General features: G+C 45.2%; 1 protein-coding gene across 2 annotated transcripts in view; it reads right to left on the bottom strand.

The window, feature by feature from the left end:
• Nucleotides 1-8,997, bottom strand: part of Ftsj1 (FtsJ RNA 2'-O-methyltransferase 1) — a 38,097-nt gene extending 29,100 nt beyond the window's left edge. The window contains exons 1-2 of one of the 2 annotated variants that reach the window (XM_042669272.1): nt 8,987-8,997; nt 1,258-1,409 (exon numbers count right to left, since the gene is read on the bottom strand). The gene's annotated coding sequence lies outside the window, so the exon portion shown is untranslated. Of the gene's footprint in view, nt 1-1,257; nt 1,655-8,986 lie in introns of those variants that run through there. The other variant, XM_042669273.1, reaches the window with a different exon arrangement.
• Between the last annotated feature and the right edge of the window lie 7,729 nt (nt 8,998-16,726).

The following is a 16,726-nucleotide window of genomic DNA, read 5'->3' as shown; positions in this document are numbered from 1 at the left end:
GAACCATGATCCTCAGATCTCAGCCTCCCAAGTAGCTAGGATTACAGACATGAGCCACTGGCTCCCAGCTTGTTTCCTTTATTATTACATACTTAACCCTTATTAATGCCTGGAAAACCACAGCCTGTTACTTTCCCATTGCATTCTCTTGATTACTGATTTATCAGCTCTCATTAACTTGGCACTCCAGCTGACCACTTACAGATCATATCACTGGCCTCTGGTATCCCCTACATCAACACATAACACATTACTGCCTGATGCTCACACATTAGTTTGCCATTCTCACCTCTGCTGGTCCCAAAGATCACTCATTAGATGCCCAATGCTATCCTTGTTCACTTCTTCTTTTTTTTTTTTTTTTGGGTCCAGTTATGGAGCCTGAACTCTGGGCCTGGGCGCTGTCCCTCAGCTCTTCAGCTCAAGGCTAGCGCTCTACCACTTGAGCCACAGCACCACTTCTGGCTTTTTGCTTATGTGGTGCTGAGGAATCAAACCCAGGGCCTCATGCATGCAAGGCAAGCACTCTACCACTGAGCCACCTTCCCAGCCCTCCTTGTTCACTTCTTTGTGGTCATGTAACAATGTAACAATGCTTACTACAACACTCATCCCTGCTCATCACTGCCCAACCCCACCCCATCCCTTATTCCCTCCATAGCTTCACAATGAGCACTGAGATTACTGTGGCCCATCACTCTTCATTAACTCACTGAATATCTATCTCCAGCAATCCTCAAGGACCACACACTCCCATCCACCTCCATCTTCTCTAGCTGTCAAATAAAAAACCTCCTTAATCAATGAACAACCTCATCAGCCCCTATGAACATTTCACCTAGAACACTATTGGCCTACACAGATCTACCCCCCTCTCCCCACCTCCTGCCCCTGACTCCATCTTACATTAACAGCCTTCTGGCCACACCCCTAGTCCATTCTCCTTACCTCAACCATCACGACCCCATGTGGAAACACTAGATTCCCTTTCAAAGCAGATCCATCGATAACTTGGACCGTGGCTTCACTACCTGCTCCAGCCCTACGAGCTCATCCTGCATTCTGGTACTTCGTAGGACACAAGCTTTAGGTCTGGCCCCACACCGAGGCGAACCGTGCTGCTGTTAGAAGCGCCGAGAAGGGACCACTCTCTATTGCCCCCCGCCTCCGGCTTGGGGAAGTGCAGGTATAGGGGAATGCTGGCGTGCTTTCACCATTCTGGCCGGAATCCTCGGACTCAGTGAGCCTGGAACCTACCTTAGCTCTCGGAGCGGGAAGCTGGAGAAGGAAGGAGGCTGGCCTGCCAGCAGCCACAGCCGCAGCAAAATCGTAAACCAGAAAGGGCTTCAGTTCAGAATCGTAGTTGGCCCAAATGAGCGTGGCAAACTTTTCATTGTGGAACACAGTGGCTCCGGCAAAGTCCAGACCTAAACTTACCACGTGAGTCCCGTCATCTAGGGTCGACGAATCCAGGTCACGTGAACGCCGTCCCCAGAAGGCAAAGGGCAGCCGAACAGACGCACAGCGTGGTGGAAACGTAGTTAAACACATGATAGCGGTCCTTTGTTCTTTTGTCCCAAGGTTAAGATCAAATCCTCTGAGATCGAGAGTTCAAGACTAGCCTGGACTATATAATGAGACCTTATCTCAAGACAAACATACAGAAAAGAGTGTACGATCAATTTACTCTCCCTTTTTGGACCACGGTGGTGTCTATGGACTACATCTCCCAAGATGCAACTGTCCATCTCTTTCCTGCGCGAAGCGTAGATAACTCACAAAGGGGGCCAGAACGTGAGAGTATGCAAAGTAGCAGATAAATGCGCAAGCGCTGGAATTCGCTAATGTGCTTACGCGCAAACCTACTCTGGTATATTTTCTAACTTCACTTCCGCACGTTTTGCTGTCTTAGAAGTTCAATTTCCCATTCTGGAAAATGGGGCTGATCAGTGGTGCGAAACTCATTGCGTTATTACAGTATTTAGCATGTGCTGGCACGTGAAATGAACACAGAATTCATCCGTGCACCGTTATGTATTATTACGATCCTGCCAATAAAATAGGGGTGAGTGAATTCAAGAGCACAGGGAATGAATGAAAAGCAGTAAAAGTAATTAGGAAGTGAATTCTGAGCATATTACCTTTAAAAATCCAATTAAATAGCTCAAGTGGTAGAGCGCTTGCCTTGAGCTGAAGAGCTGAGGGACAGCGCCCAGGCCCAGAGTTCAAGCCCCACGACCGACCAAAAAAAAAAAAAAAAAAAGAATCTTATAAAAAAAAATCCAGTTAAAATAGAATTCATTTCAGAATTTACATTATTTTATTTATTTTATTTTTTTGGGTCCAGTCGTGGGGCCTGAACGCTGTCCCTCAGCTCTTCAGCTCAAGGCTAGCGCTCTACCACTTGAGCCAAAACCCCACTTCTGGCTTTTTTCTTTTTGCTTATGTGATGCTGAGGAATCGAACCCAGGACCTCATGCATGCAAGCGCTCTATCACTGAGCCACCTTCCCAGCCCCTACAGTATTTTATTAATTCTGGTTGTTTTTTTTGGGGGGCGGGGGAGTCCGGTCGTAGGGCCTGAACTCTGAGCCTGGGCGCTATCCCTCAGCTCTTCAGCTCAAGGCTAGTGCTCTACTACTTGAGCCACAGCACCACTTCTGGCTTTTTTTCTTTTTGCTTATGTGGTGCTGGGGAATCGAACCCAGGACCTCATTCATGCAAGGCAAGCACTCTACCACTGAGCCACCTTCCCAGCCCTATTAATTCTGTTTTGACACAGAGGCTCCTAATGTAGTTCAGGCTGTCCTCAAACTCGAGATCCCTTGCTTCTTTCTACGGCTTTATTTTTTTTCTTTTCTATTTGGTAGTTAATTGGAAATAAGAGTCTTGTGGACTTTTCTGCCTTGGCTGGCTTCAAACCTCCATTCTCAGATCTCAGTGGCCTAAGTAGGTAGGATTACAGGTGTGAGCCACTGGTACCTGGCTAGCTTTTGCATTTTTCTCTACACAGAACTCAACATGTTTCTCTCATACCTCCTGTTTTTTACTCATTCATCATGGGAATTTTGTGTGTGTGTGTGTGACATAGAGAGAGGGGAGGGAGAGAGGGACAGAGAGAGGGACAGAGAGAGAAAGAGAGAGAGGGGGAGGGGAGGGAGAGGGAGAGGGAGAGAGAGAGGGAAGAAGGGAGGGAGTCTGGGGCTTGAACTCAGGGCCCGGACACAATTCCATAGCTTTATTTATTTTGTCAGTCGAGGGGCCTGCATTCTGGGCCTAGGTGCTATCTCTGAGCTCTTCAGCTCAAGGTTAGCACTCTACCTCTTGAGCCACAGCACCACTTCTGGCCTTTTCTCCTTATATGGTTTTGAAGAATTGAACCCAGGGCCTTATGCATGCAAGGCAAGCACTCTACCACTTTTTTTTTTTTATTTTAGTCAAGGCTGGTACTCTAACCACTTGAGCCACAAGTCCACTTCCAGTATTTATTTATTTTTTTGATCATGAGGTTTGAACTAAGAGCCTGGCCATTGTCCCTGAGCTCTTTTGCTCAAGGATTTTTCTCGTGGACTTTTCTGCCCGGGGTGGCTTTGAACCGTGATCCTTAGATCCAAGCCTCTTGAGTAGCTAGGATTATAGGCTTGAGCCACTGGTGCCTAGCACAGTATTTAGTGAATTGGAGAGAAGTCTCCTGGGTTTTTCTGTCGGGGCTGGCTTTAAACCATAATCCGCAAATCTCAGCCTCCTGAGTAGTTAGGATTATAGGCATGAGCCAGCTGTGCTCTACAGATGCCTTATTAATTAATTATTTTTTTTTGGCCAGTCCTGGGCCGTGAACTCAGGTCCTAGTAACTGTCCTTGAGCTTAAGTGTTCAAGGTTACCACTCTACCACTTTATCTACAGTTTCACTTCTGGCATTTTTTTGTTAATTAATTGGAGATGAGTCTCTAGCAGGGTGCTAGTGATTCACCCATGCAATCCTAGCTACTTAGGAGGCTGAGATTTGAAGATCTCAGTTTGAAGCCATCCAAGGCAGAATAGTCTATGAGACACTTATCTCTAATAAGCTACTCAGAAAAAAAGCTAGAAGTAGTGCTGTGGCTCAAGTGGTAGAGCACAAAGAGGCATAGGGACAGTGCCCAGGCCCTGAGTTCAAGGGCCAGGACTGGCAAAAAATAAAAACAAAAACAAGAGTCTGACAGACTTTTCTACCTAGGCTGGCTTCGAACCACAATCCTCAGATTTCAGCCTCTTGAATTAGAATTACAGATGTGACCCAGTGGTGCCTAGCTGGTACCTTGTTTTTAAGAGTTTAAAAGTGCATCTGGATGCTGGCCACTGGTGGCTCATGCCTGTAATTCCAGCTACTCACAAGGCTGAGATCTGAGATTTGAGATTCGAAGACAGCTTGAGCAGCAAAGCATGTGAAGAATCTTATCTTCAGTTAACTACCCCCCCCCCCTACACACACACACCAAAGCTGAAAGTGGATCTGTGGCTCAAGTGGTAGAGTGGTAGCCTTGAGCAAAAGAAGCTCAAGGACAGCATCCAGGGTCTGAGTTTAAGCCTTAGGTTATATATTATTCTCTCTCCTCTCTCCCTCTCCCTCTCCTTCCCTCCCTTCCCCCCTCTCCTTCTCTCTCTCTCTCTCTCACACACACATACACATCATATACTGGGTATGGGTGTCTCATGCCTATAATCTTAGCTACTCAGGAGGCTGAGACGTGAGAATCAAGGTTCAAAGCCAGCCCAGGCAGAAAAGTCCGTGAGACTCTTTTCTTTGACTAATAAGAAAAAAAAAGTGCATCTTTATGGCCTTACACAGCCAGAGTAACTTTTATATATTTGGTTGACATAAACCATACATCGACACAGACAAGTTTCTCAGACTGTACATGTGTGAAGATTTTAGGCATCTGATCTCCTCCAAGTCAAAAGTAAATTTCCTATTTTATTTTTGGGTTGGTCATGGGGCTTGAACTCAGGGCCTTGGGCACTGACCCTGAGCGTTTTTGCTCAAGGCTAGCACTCTACCACTGAGCCACAGCTCTGCTTCTTGTTCTCTGTTAATTGGAGTTAATAGTCTCATGGATTTTACTGCATGGGCTGACTTCAAATCATGATCCTCAGATCTCAGCTTCCTGAGTAGCTAGGATTACAGGCATAAGCCATCAGCGCCTGACTTAAAAGATTTTTTTAAATTGTTATTATAAAGGTGATGTACATAGGGGTTACAGTTAGTCAAGTAAAGAGGTCATTTCTTTTTGGACAATGTCAACTCTTCCCCTTCCCTTAAAAGTAATTTTTTGTCAGTCCTGGGGCTTGAACTCTGGGCCTGGGCGCTATCTCTGAGCTCTTCAGCTCAAGGCAAGCACTCTACCACTTGAGCCACAGTGCCACATCCCATTTTCTGGTGGTTAATTGGAAATAAGAGTTTCACAGACTTTCCTGACCGGGCTAGCTTTGATTCGCAATCCTCAGGTCTTAGATTCCTGAAAAGCTAGGATTACAGGCATGAACCACTGGCGCCTGGCTCTGAAAAGTAAATTTCTTTTACAGCTGTGTCATACTGGCATCCTTTGGGCCCTCTGCTCAAAAAATAAAATCATATTTCCTGGTACCATATTTTATGTGCTGGTACTGAGGCTTGAACTTAAGACCTCATGCTCTCAGTGTTTTTAGGTCAAAGCTGGCAATTTACCACTTCAACCACACCTCTTTTTCTGGCTTTTGCTCCTTAACTGGGGATAAGAATCCCACAGATTTTATCTGCCCAAGCTAATGTCAAATTGAGTTCAACAGATCTCAGACTCCTGAGTAGCTAGGATTAAAGGCATGAATCATTGGCTCCAATTAACCAATAAAAAGTTGATAGTGGGGCTGTGGTTCAAGTAGTAGAAAGCCAGTCTTGAGTGAAAAAGCTAAGCGACAATGGCAGGGCCCTCAGTTCAAGGCCTAGGGCTGGCAACAAGCAGACAAACAAATAAAATAAAACAGAACAAAACCAAATGTCACACACAGACTGAATCAAGAAAAACTTTGAGGGCTGGAGATGTAGCTCAGTGGTCGAGTGCTAGCATGCATGAAGCCGTGGGTTTGATTCCTCAGTACCACATAAAAAGAAAAAGCTGAAAGTGGCATTGTGGCTCAAGTGGTAGAGTGCTAGCCTTAGCAAAAGAAGCTCAGGGACAGTGCCCAGTCCCTGAGTCCAAGCCCCAGGACTGGTTAAAAAAAAGAAAAGAAACGAAAATCTTTGAATGATCTTGACAGTGGTCCTACCCCACCTCCCTACTCCTTAGCCTCTAGCCCTAGTTCCCCACTTCTCACTGGCCTCAATCACAGGCTTCATTCCCTCAGTGATCTGAACCCACATCCCGGCTATAAGACCTGCATCTTCACTTCCAGACCTCACATGCACATTCCAGACTCTACCCCCAAATTCTACCCTAGCTGCTGAGCCTTCACCTCTAGACTCTTTCACTTCCCCAAGTCCAGGCTCCCAGACCCACTCTTCCCACTTCTTACACATACCCTGACTTCCTGACCCACAATCCCATTCCTTCCTGCCCACTCCCTAGGCGTGCAGATTTATAAGCAGCTGGAACAGAGGCCGTTCAGGCTTGTAGGGAGGTAGTGGTGGCCTTGTTCATGTGTCTGCACAATGTTGGGGTGAGGACTCTGGGAGATAAGGAGTCAACAGGGGAAAGAGGGTGGAGTAAGGTGGGATTTCCCTGGCTCGGCTAGGGAGGTCAGAAGGAAGGGAGAGAGGAATCCTTCCATTTCTTTGTATCCCCACCAACACCAGTGGGGCTGTTACCTGTTCATTATCATAATGAATTCCCCCTAATTATTGGCCCTTTCCTGCACATGGACCCTGATGGTGAGTGCATCCTGTCCCCTGGCTGGTTTCAGAGCTTGACTACATTTGCATTCCATTTTGCTTTTCCAACAGTGTGTTTCTGCCTGACTCACAGGCATTATTATTATTATTAGTGTGCTAGTTCTGGGTTATGAACTCTGGGTGTGTTCCTGTCCTTTAGAGTTTTCATTCAAGGTTGGTGCTCTACTATTTGAACCAGAGCTCCACTTCCTGGTTTTTGTTGGTTACTTAGAAAAAGAGTTTCACAGAATTTCTTGTCCATGTTCTCTCTGAACCATGATTCTTAGATTTCCACCTCAAATATTCTAGCTGGCAGTGGGTTCCAAATAGCCAGTGTGTACCGATGGGTGCGTGTTTCATTTGTATTCGTGTGTGTGTGTGTGTGTGTGTGTGTGTGTGTATACTCATCCAGTATCTGTGAACTCAGTTTAGTGGGGCAAGGAGGCCCAGGATATGTGGTGCTGGTGGTGAATGTTTGAATGTTTGGAATGTTTGGATGGAGGCCTTAGCAATGGGGTACTGGATGGAAGAGGATGCAGGAATGGACACACAAGAGAATAGAGTTCTCTGATGGACAGAGAAGGCAAAAATTGGTGTTCTGGTAGAAGGAGGCAGGGATGGCAGGACAGAGTCTTAGCAGGGAACAGGGCTAGTTAGTTGGATGGAAGAGGAACAGATGCTTGGCTAAAAAGAAGTACAGAGGTGGTTAATCAGAGGATAGATGCATAGATAGAATGAAGATACAAAATGAGGCTGGATGTCCTGACACATGTGTATATTCAACAGTCAGGAGGCTGAGGCAAGAGGATCTCAAGTTTCAGGTCAGGCTGGTCTCAGCCTAGCTCAAAAATTGGTGGGCTGATGGTTATAGGAGTTGGAGGAGGGATAATCATGATATAAGTATTTTATACTTATGAAACTAGGATGATAGACACTAAAATTGGCTAAAAAGGGTGGGGGAAAAGAAAGCAATAGAAGATTCAATCATATGTACTGTACACAATGAAACCTCATTAACAATTAAGAGGAAAATGACAGAAAAAATGTTCAGAGAGAATACATGGTAATATTATATGAAATAAGGTTTTTCATTTCACATTTTACTAGATTAATTTTCTTTATTGTGATTAAATTCTCATTAATATACTTTTAGCATTTTGTGGAAAATATCTCAATAATAGATGTACAATATTCACATTTACTTCTTTAGTATTGCATTTTTTTGTTTTGTATAATTTTAAGTACCTTTGATTTCCTACTTGGAAAAGTGGCTCATACCTGTAATCCTAGCTACTCAGGGGGCTGAGATCTGAAAACCATGGTTCAAAGCCAGCCCAGGCTGGAATGTCCAAGAGGCTCTTATCTCCAATTAACCACACACACAAACAAAAGCTGGAAGTGGAGTAAGGACAGCACAAACCCTGAGTTCAAACCCCAGTAACAACAAACATGACCTGGTAATGTAAAGGAGGAGAAACACATGAGTCCTCACCCTTGACCTGCCTTTCTCTCAGCACAGATCCACTTAACACTGTTCCTTAGAAGTTACTGCTTCTGGGCTGGGAAGGTGGCTCAGTGGTAGAGCACTTGCCTTGCATGCCTGAGGCCCAGGGTTCGATTCCTCAGCACCACATAAGCAAAAAGAAAAAAGCCAGAAGTGGCGCTGTGGCTCAAGTTGTAGAGTGCTAGCCTTGAGCTGAAGAGCTGAGGGACGGTGTCCAGGCCCAGAGTTCAGGCCGCATGACTGGAGCCCCCCCACCCCCCAAAAAAAGAAGTTACTGCTTCTGCTTGCTGTATCCCTGATCTTGCTGGCTGTAGTTATTATTCTAGTCATCTTGTACCATCCATCTGCACTATTTTTGGAGTTATCAGTATTTCCCATCCAAGTCTGTAGCATGACCTTACTAGGCCAGCTTTGTACCCAAACATACGTTGATGCCTGTCCCTTCTTGTCCTCCAAGCTCCACCTAAGCTGCAAGCTTCCTCTGCATCTTCACAAGCATCCTCTACCATCATCTGGTACCTTATTTTGGGGAGCCCCCTTTTTCCTAGCCCAATAATCAGGTGAGCATCCCATGAGCAAGGGTTGGGGAAAAGAGCAACGTTTAGAGGGACTGTTTGTTCTCAGATTCCTGTACACATCAGAAACATTCTCAGGATGTGTTTGGGGAAGGGGCTTGAGGAAGAGTGAAGCCAGGAAGAGGGTGGATGATTTTGGAAGAAGGAAAGCAACTGCCTTAAGAAAGGGCAGAGCAGAGAGAGCACCAGCAAGGTTCAGGAGCACGAGGGACAATCAAAGGGGCAGGTGGGCTGGTGGTGGTGTTTTTCTGGCAGGGTGTTTTTCTAATGTGCATGACCTTTTGGGTCCCATCTCTAACAATGTAAAGGGGAACAAGGTTACACACAGGGAGGATTTCCCAGATAGATGTAGGGAGCACTATTGAAAGGCAGGAGCAATAAAAAATGGTGGATATTGAAAGTACTTCCTAAGGGATGTGAGAATATGAAGAGATTGAAAGGAAGGTGCTGGCTTTAAGGAAGGACAGGTTGGACCAGGTGTAGTGGCTCACACCTATAATGGCAACTACTTGGGATGTGGAGTTAGGAGGATTGTAGTTGCACTCTAGATAGATACCCTCCTCCCCACCCTCCAAAAGTTATTGAGATTATATTTCAAAGAACAAGTTGGCATGGTGACTCATGCCTATAATCCTGTCTATATGGAAGGTATAGTTAGCAGAATATTAATCTGAAGCTAGACTAGACAAAAAGTTTGAGACCTTACCTGAAAAACCACTAAAAAAAAACAACGTATGAATGAGTATAGGGCTCAAGTGATGGAGAACCTGTGTAGCAAGTCTGAGGTCCTGAGCCCAAACTCTAGTAAGCCCCTGGGACTCTGTAGGTTAGAAATTTCAACTCTCAACTCTTACAAGCATATGGTGTGTCTGGCTTACATATGCTTCCAGATGCAAATAGTTATTTAGAACAACCACAGCAGGTAATGGATTTAAAAACTTAATTGCTCAGAGAAAAAATTCAGTGGGATGGATTGGAAATTACGATGATGCAGGGGAGGACTGGAGGCATGAGTGAAACCATAAGATGTGCAAGACCCCGACTTAAAACTCCAGTAATAACAAAAAATGATCCAGTTGAAAAGGAAATAAAGAGATGAAAAGGATTCTTTTTTTTTTTTTTTTTTGGTCGGAAGTGCGGCTTGAACTCTGGGCTTGGGCAACGCCCCTGCGCTCTTTAGCTCAAGGTGAGTGCACTACCACTTAAGCCACAGCGCCACTTCCGGTTTTCTGGTGGTTAATTGGAGATAAGAGTCTCACAGACTTTCCTGCCAGGGCTGGCTTTGAACCGTGATCCTCAGATCTCAGCCTCCGGAGTAGCTAGGATTACAGGCAGGAGCCACTCACACCTGGTGAAAGGGATTATTAAAGAACTCATAATCCAGGCATCAGTGATTTAGCCTGTGATCCTAGTTACTCAGAAGTTGAGATCTGAGGATTGCAGTTTGAAGCCGTCTGAGCAGGAAAGTTTGTGAGATTCCTCCAATAAACTACCAAAAATCCTGAAATGGAGATGTGTCCCAAGTGGTTGTAGCCTTGAGTAGAAATGCTCAAGGATAGCACCCAGGTCCTGAGTTCAATCCCCAAAACCATCACCAAAAAGAAAAAAAAGAACTCTTATAAAAGTCCTCAAGAGTGAAGCTGGTCCTAGCTACTCAAGAGGCTGAGTTCTGAGGATCACAGTTCTAAACCAGCCTGAGCAGAAAATTCCCTGAGACTATTATCTTCAGTGAACTAACCAAAAGGCAGAAGTGGAGATGTGGCTCAGGTGATATGAGTCAAGCAAGAATGAGAGGCACTGAGTTCAAATGCTAGTAATGGCACAAAATAACAAAAAAGTGAAACTAGGCTTGGTGGTATTTACATGTAATCCAAGCTCCACGGGATGTAGTGGCAGGAGTATTGTCAGTCCAGGGGCAGCTGGCAAAGTTAGTGAGATCTTGTCTCATAATAAAAAAGAAAGAAAAGACTGGGAGCATGATTAATGTGTTAGAGGACTTGCCTATCAAGTTCATGGTTCTGGGTTCAATTTGCAGTACAGAAACACAAAGTAAAACATATAAAGAATGTCCAGTGGTAGAGAAAATGAAATAAAATTAACACGTGAGAAATAAAAATGAAAACACTGATTGTGTAATTAACTCATGAGAACAATACAGGAATTTGAAAAGAGGAAAGACTTCAATAAGTGAGTTTCTCATGTTTAGACAACAACTTCATATTTAGAAATAGCACACTAAACAGGAGAAGAGAAACGCATTTGCACTTCTCAATATACACAAAAAATTTGAGATTATGAAAAATGAACATTTTCTTTAATGTTAGTACTGGGGCTTGAACCTAGGAACTCAGGCTCTCACTTGACATATTCGCTGAAGGCTGATGTACCACCATTTGAGCCAGCCAGATTTTTGCTGGTGAGTCTCTTGGATTTCTCTGCATGCAGTGGTTTCAAACCTTGATTCTCACTTTTCAGCTTCCTGAGTAGCTGGGATTGCTCAGCATCTGACTTTGAGCTCAACTCTGTCTCCAATAAGGCTAAGTGGGGATTTGCAGTCAAGGAGCAGGTTCCGGGGATGATTAGTGATGGAAAATTAGTAAGAGAAACATAGGAAAAAGGAGAATAGACTTAAACTAATTTCACCAATGTGGGAACAAGCAGAGATGGTGGACTAAGGGCAGAGCTCACCATTTCCCATACTCAGAAAGAATACCCAAGAATATCCAAGACATGTAAGTCACAAATTGGTTATTCTACACACAGAGTCTCATGACCTATTCTCGCCAGGCTGAGTTTGCCCCGATCCTCTAGATCTCAGTCTCCTGAGTAGACTACTTTACACTCATGAGCCATAAGGGCCAAAGAAAGATGTCTTTGATTCTGTGTATTTGTGCTAGTTCTGGGGCATGAATTCAGGTCTTGGGTGCTGTCCGTAAGCTTTTAAAATTAAATTAAATTAATTTTTTTTGTGATGGTCATAGTGCCTGAACTCTGGGTCTGGGCACTGTCCCTCAGCTCTTCAGCTCAAGGCTAGCACTCTACCACTTGAGTCACAGCGCCACTTCTGGCTTTTTCTGCTTATGTGGTGCTGAGAAATCAAACTTATGGCCTTATGCATGCAGGCAAGCGCTCTACCACTGAGCCACCTTCCCAGCCCATTTAATTTAATTTTTTTTATTACCAAGACTACTGCTCTACCACTTGAGACACAGTTCTACTTCCAGCTTTTGGGTGGACTTTCCTTCTTGGGTGAGGTTCAAACAGTGATTCTTAGATCTCAGTCTCCTGAGGAGCTAGGATTACAAACGTGATCCATGACCACCCAGACAGATGTCTTTCTTAAGGGCCCCTGAGCCATCTTGCAGTGAGACCATAAGAAAGTTAAAAGCTTTGTCTCCCTGTCACCAAGGAGTTTACCTAGGTAAACTTGCACCAAGCTGTTAGCATCTGCTTGTCATAAACAGTAGTTTTATTTTTTCTTCAGGTCAAGGCAATTTCCTGGCACAAAAGGCTCCTTCCAGTCCCAGGTGAACTTGTGTGTGACTGGGAATATTGAGTGTCCACACAGCCTGGCCAGTGAGGGTATACTTGGACTTTCTGATTTCTTACCCCACTTTTGAATGGTGTGAAAAGCTGCACCTCAGAGTATGGGATCCACTTCCCAGAGAGTTGCTCCCACATCCTGGCTCCAAGACCTGCATCCTCACTTCCAGACCTCACATGCACATTCCAGACTTTATCTCCAAATTCCACCCTAAGGGCTGAGCCTTCACCTCTAACCTCTATCACTTCCCCAAGTCCAGGCTCCAAGACTCCACCCTTCCCACTTCTTACCCCAACCCTGACTTCCTGAACCCACGATCCCATTCCTTCCTGCCACTCCCTAGGCATGCAGACCTCTGAGCAGCTGGGACAGAGAGCATTCAGTCCTGTAGGGAGATAGTGGTGGCCTTGGTGATATATCTGCACAATGTTGGGGTAAGGTCACTGGGAGGTGGGAGTCAACAGGGGAAAGAGAGTGGAGTGAGATGGGATTTCTGTGGCTGGGCTGGGGAGACTGGAAAGAAGGGACAAAGCAATCCTTCCACTTACATGTACTCCCACCAACACCAGCTGGGCTGTTACCTGTTCATTATCATATCTGAACTCATCCAAGATATTGGCCCTTTCCTGCACATGGACCCTGATGGTGAGTGCACCCCATCGCCTGGCTGACTTCTAGATCCTTTACTCTACCTGTAAGGCCTGGCTGGCTTTTCAACCCTTGCATATCCATCTGCCTCTCAGGTGTGTGTGTGTGTGTGTGTGTGTGTGTGTGTGTGTGTGTGTGTGTGTGTGTGTGTGTGTGTGCTGATACTGGAGCTTGAACTCAGGCTCTGGGTACTGTCCCTTAGCATTTACACTCAAGGCTGGCAATCTACAATTTGAGCATCATCACCACTTCTGGGGTTTTGGGATTAAATGGAGATGAGAGTCTCATAGGCTTTCATCTCTGGGCTGGATTTGAACCACAATCCTGCAATCAAGTCTCCTGAATAAGTAGGATTACAAACGTAAATTTCATTAGTCTTGGTTTATTAACTCTGTATTTACCTGAGCTGGATTCAAAGATGATGGTGGTAGGGCCCCCTGGGAAAAATGGCCCTTCTCCATTCTTCTCCCTTGGTGCACATGTGGCCCCTTCCTTATAAGTTCCCACGCAGCACTCACATCCCAGGTAACTGGTACACCTGGGGACAGTGGGAGCTTGCCCCTTGCCCTTTGCCCCCCCCCACCCCTCCCCACCCCCGCCTGGGCTCTGAGGTCTTAGCTGGAGCCACACCTCCTCCCTACCCTCTCCTTATATATCAGTCTCCATTACTAGTTCTGCCGCTTTCCCCCTTTTGCCTCTGGCCCCCTTGCAACCTTTCCTGTGCCTCCTTTCTCCTTCTCCCTTCACTTTCCCTTTCCCTGCATGCCTTGGCTCCTGAACCCTCCATCTTGTGCAGACTGGCCATGTGCTCTCCCCCCAATAAGCTGTTCTGACTCAACCATGTGGTACTTTCCTTTCGCTGAATCTTACAGATGGGTCTTCCTGATCTCAGCTTCCCACATAGCTGGGATTATAGTCATGACCCCCTGTCCAGCTCACAAGTGGAATCAGACAATTGCATACATACATTTCAGAAGGGATGTTTAGTTCTGTGGTAGAGCATGTGCTTAGTGTGCACAAGGATACGGCTTCCATCTCCAGCAGCATGAAGGTCAGGTAGCTTTTCTGAGCTTACATTTTGTGGCAGTAAAGAATGAATAATGAGGGCTAGGAATGTGGCTTAGTGGTAGAGTTGCTTGCCTAGTATGCATGAAGGCCTGGGTTCAATTTCTCAGTACCACATAAACAGAAAAAAGCCAGATGTAGTGCTGTGGCTCAAGTAGTAGGGTGCTATCCCTGAGCAAAAGCAGCTCAGGTACAGTGCCCAGACCAAGTTGAAGCCCAGGACTTGCACACACACAAAAAGAATGCTAAAAGCCAGTGACTCATGCCTATAATCCTAGATACTCAAGAGACTAAGATCTGAGGATCCTGGTTGAAAGCCATCAGGGCCAGGAAAAGTCCATGAGACTCTCACTCCACTTGACCAGCAAAAAATCCAGAAGTGAAACTGTAGCTCAAGTGGTAGAGCATGATCCTGGAGCTAAAAAGCTAAGGGACTGCACCTATGCCTTGAGTTCAAGTTCTAGTAAGGCACAAAAAGTTACCTGGGAGGGACAGATGTGTGGCTCACACTTACAATCCCAGTTCCTGGGGAGGCAAGTATTAGAAGGACTGAGATTCAAGGCTAGCCCAAGGCTACAAGTTATCAAGACAATCCATCTTTACAGATAAGCCTGGCTTTTTGGCACAGATATGTCAGGTCATCTCAACTGTGTGAGAGAGAGGTCTAGCTGTGTACAATAATGGTTCACACCAATCTGATCCCCCCACAACACAGTGAGATATTATCTAAGAAATGTTTCAGGGGCTGGGAAGGTGGCTCAGTGGTAGAGCGCTTGCCTTGCATGCATGAGGCCCTAGGTTCGATTCCTCAGCACCACATAAGCAAAAAGATAAAAGCCGGCAGTGGCGCTGTGGCTCAAGTGGTAGAGTGCTAGCCTTGAGCTGAAGAGCTGAGGGACAGTGCCCAGGCCCAGAGTTCAGGCCCCACGACCGGACCCCCCAAAAAAATTAAATAAAAACAAATTATCTGGGAAGATTAATGACAAACTTGAAAAAAATGATAGATTTCCAAACTTTAGACTAATAAGTTTTTCATCTATTGTAGTGACAAAAATCTATGCTTTGTAATTTAGGTTTCTTGGCAAATTGGGGTGAATTTGGTCCTTGAATACTCACCCTAGCTCCTCCACACACTTGACTGGATCTGTCAGGTTCATATGTACCTCAGAGATTTGCAATTGCTTCTCCCTGTGCCTGACTCATTCTTTGCCTAGATAATCACAGGGCATGCTCCTTTCTAGACCTCCCAGGCCCCCATACAAGCTTTTTCTCCTATGCCTCCCCTACATAACATTCAATTGCTTCAGTTTTCAGCACTATTTCAAGCGCCATTTTTCCTCTGTCTGCTAAATCAGAGGCCAGTCAGCTTTTTCTTCAAAGAGCCAGAGAGTAAATAGCTCAGACTTTGCTGACCACATGGTTTGAATAGCAACTCCTCAGCTCAAGTCATGAAAGAATAGGTGAGTGGACAAGCTAGACTGAGTTCCACAAAACATTAGACATGGATATATGACTTCTGTATAATTTCAAGTATCACAAAAAATCCTATTCTTCTTTTGATTGTTTTCAATCATTTAGGAACAGGAATAATGTAATCAGTACAATTCACACAAAAGTAGCCACCACGCTGGATCTAGCCATGTGGGGCACCATTGTCTGCTGCATTTCTTTTGGGTTTTATATTGTATTTTATTTTATGTTGTTTGTGCTGTTACTGGAGCTTGAATTCAGGTCTGAGAATCATCCCTTAGCTTTTTTTCTTGAGGTTGGCAGTCTACCACTTGAGCAACAACTCCACTTCCAATTTTTTTTTGGGTCCGGTCATAGGGCCTGAACTCTGGGCCTGGGCGCTGTCCCTCAGCTCTTCAGCTCAAGGCTAGTGCTCTACCACTGGAGCCACTTCCGGCTTTTTTCTTTTTGCTTATGTGGTGCTGAGGAATCGAACCCAGGGCCTCATGCATGTAAGGCAAGCGCTCTACCACTGAGCCACCTTCCCAGCCCATACTTCCAAATTTTTTGATGACTAACTGGAGATGAGAATCTTACTGCTTTTCCTCCTTGGGCCTAGAATTGTCACCCTAATGTGAGCCTTCTGTGTAGCTGGGATTACAGGCATGTACTAATGGCTTCTAGCTTCTCTGCTTCAATTAATGCTCTATCTACCTCTACCATCTAGAACATTCACTGTTCAATCTCTAACCTGCCACTCTAAAGGTTTCCAATTGCTCTACCAATTCACTGGAGGAGAGAAGTGAATTAATGTACCTTTACTTGGATTCCTAGTTTACCCCTGCCTATTCTTAAATAGGTTCCCCCAAGATGTATTTAACAAAGATCAGAAGACTAAGATGAGTGTTTTCAAATAGTATTTTTATTCTTTTTTTATATCAGGGAAATTGGGTAGTGGAGTAGGGACTGGGCTGGGTGAAAACCCTCACCCTCCCTCTCCATTTTCTATAGCATTTGGGGTTGGGATATGGAGTAGGGTCACCACTCCATAGAAGAGG

This window comes from Dipodomys spectabilis, unplaced genomic scaffold (genome assembly GCF_019054845.1).
Source record: "Dipodomys spectabilis isolate Male_0828 unplaced genomic scaffold, ASM1905484v1 ptg000492l, whole genome shotgun sequence".
In the NCBI taxonomy this organism is placed as follows: domain Eukaryota; kingdom Metazoa; phylum Chordata; class Mammalia; order Rodentia; family Heteromyidae; genus Dipodomys; species Dipodomys spectabilis.
Note: the sequence above shows the minus strand (reverse complement) of the source record. Positions and strands in the feature narration are given on the sequence as shown.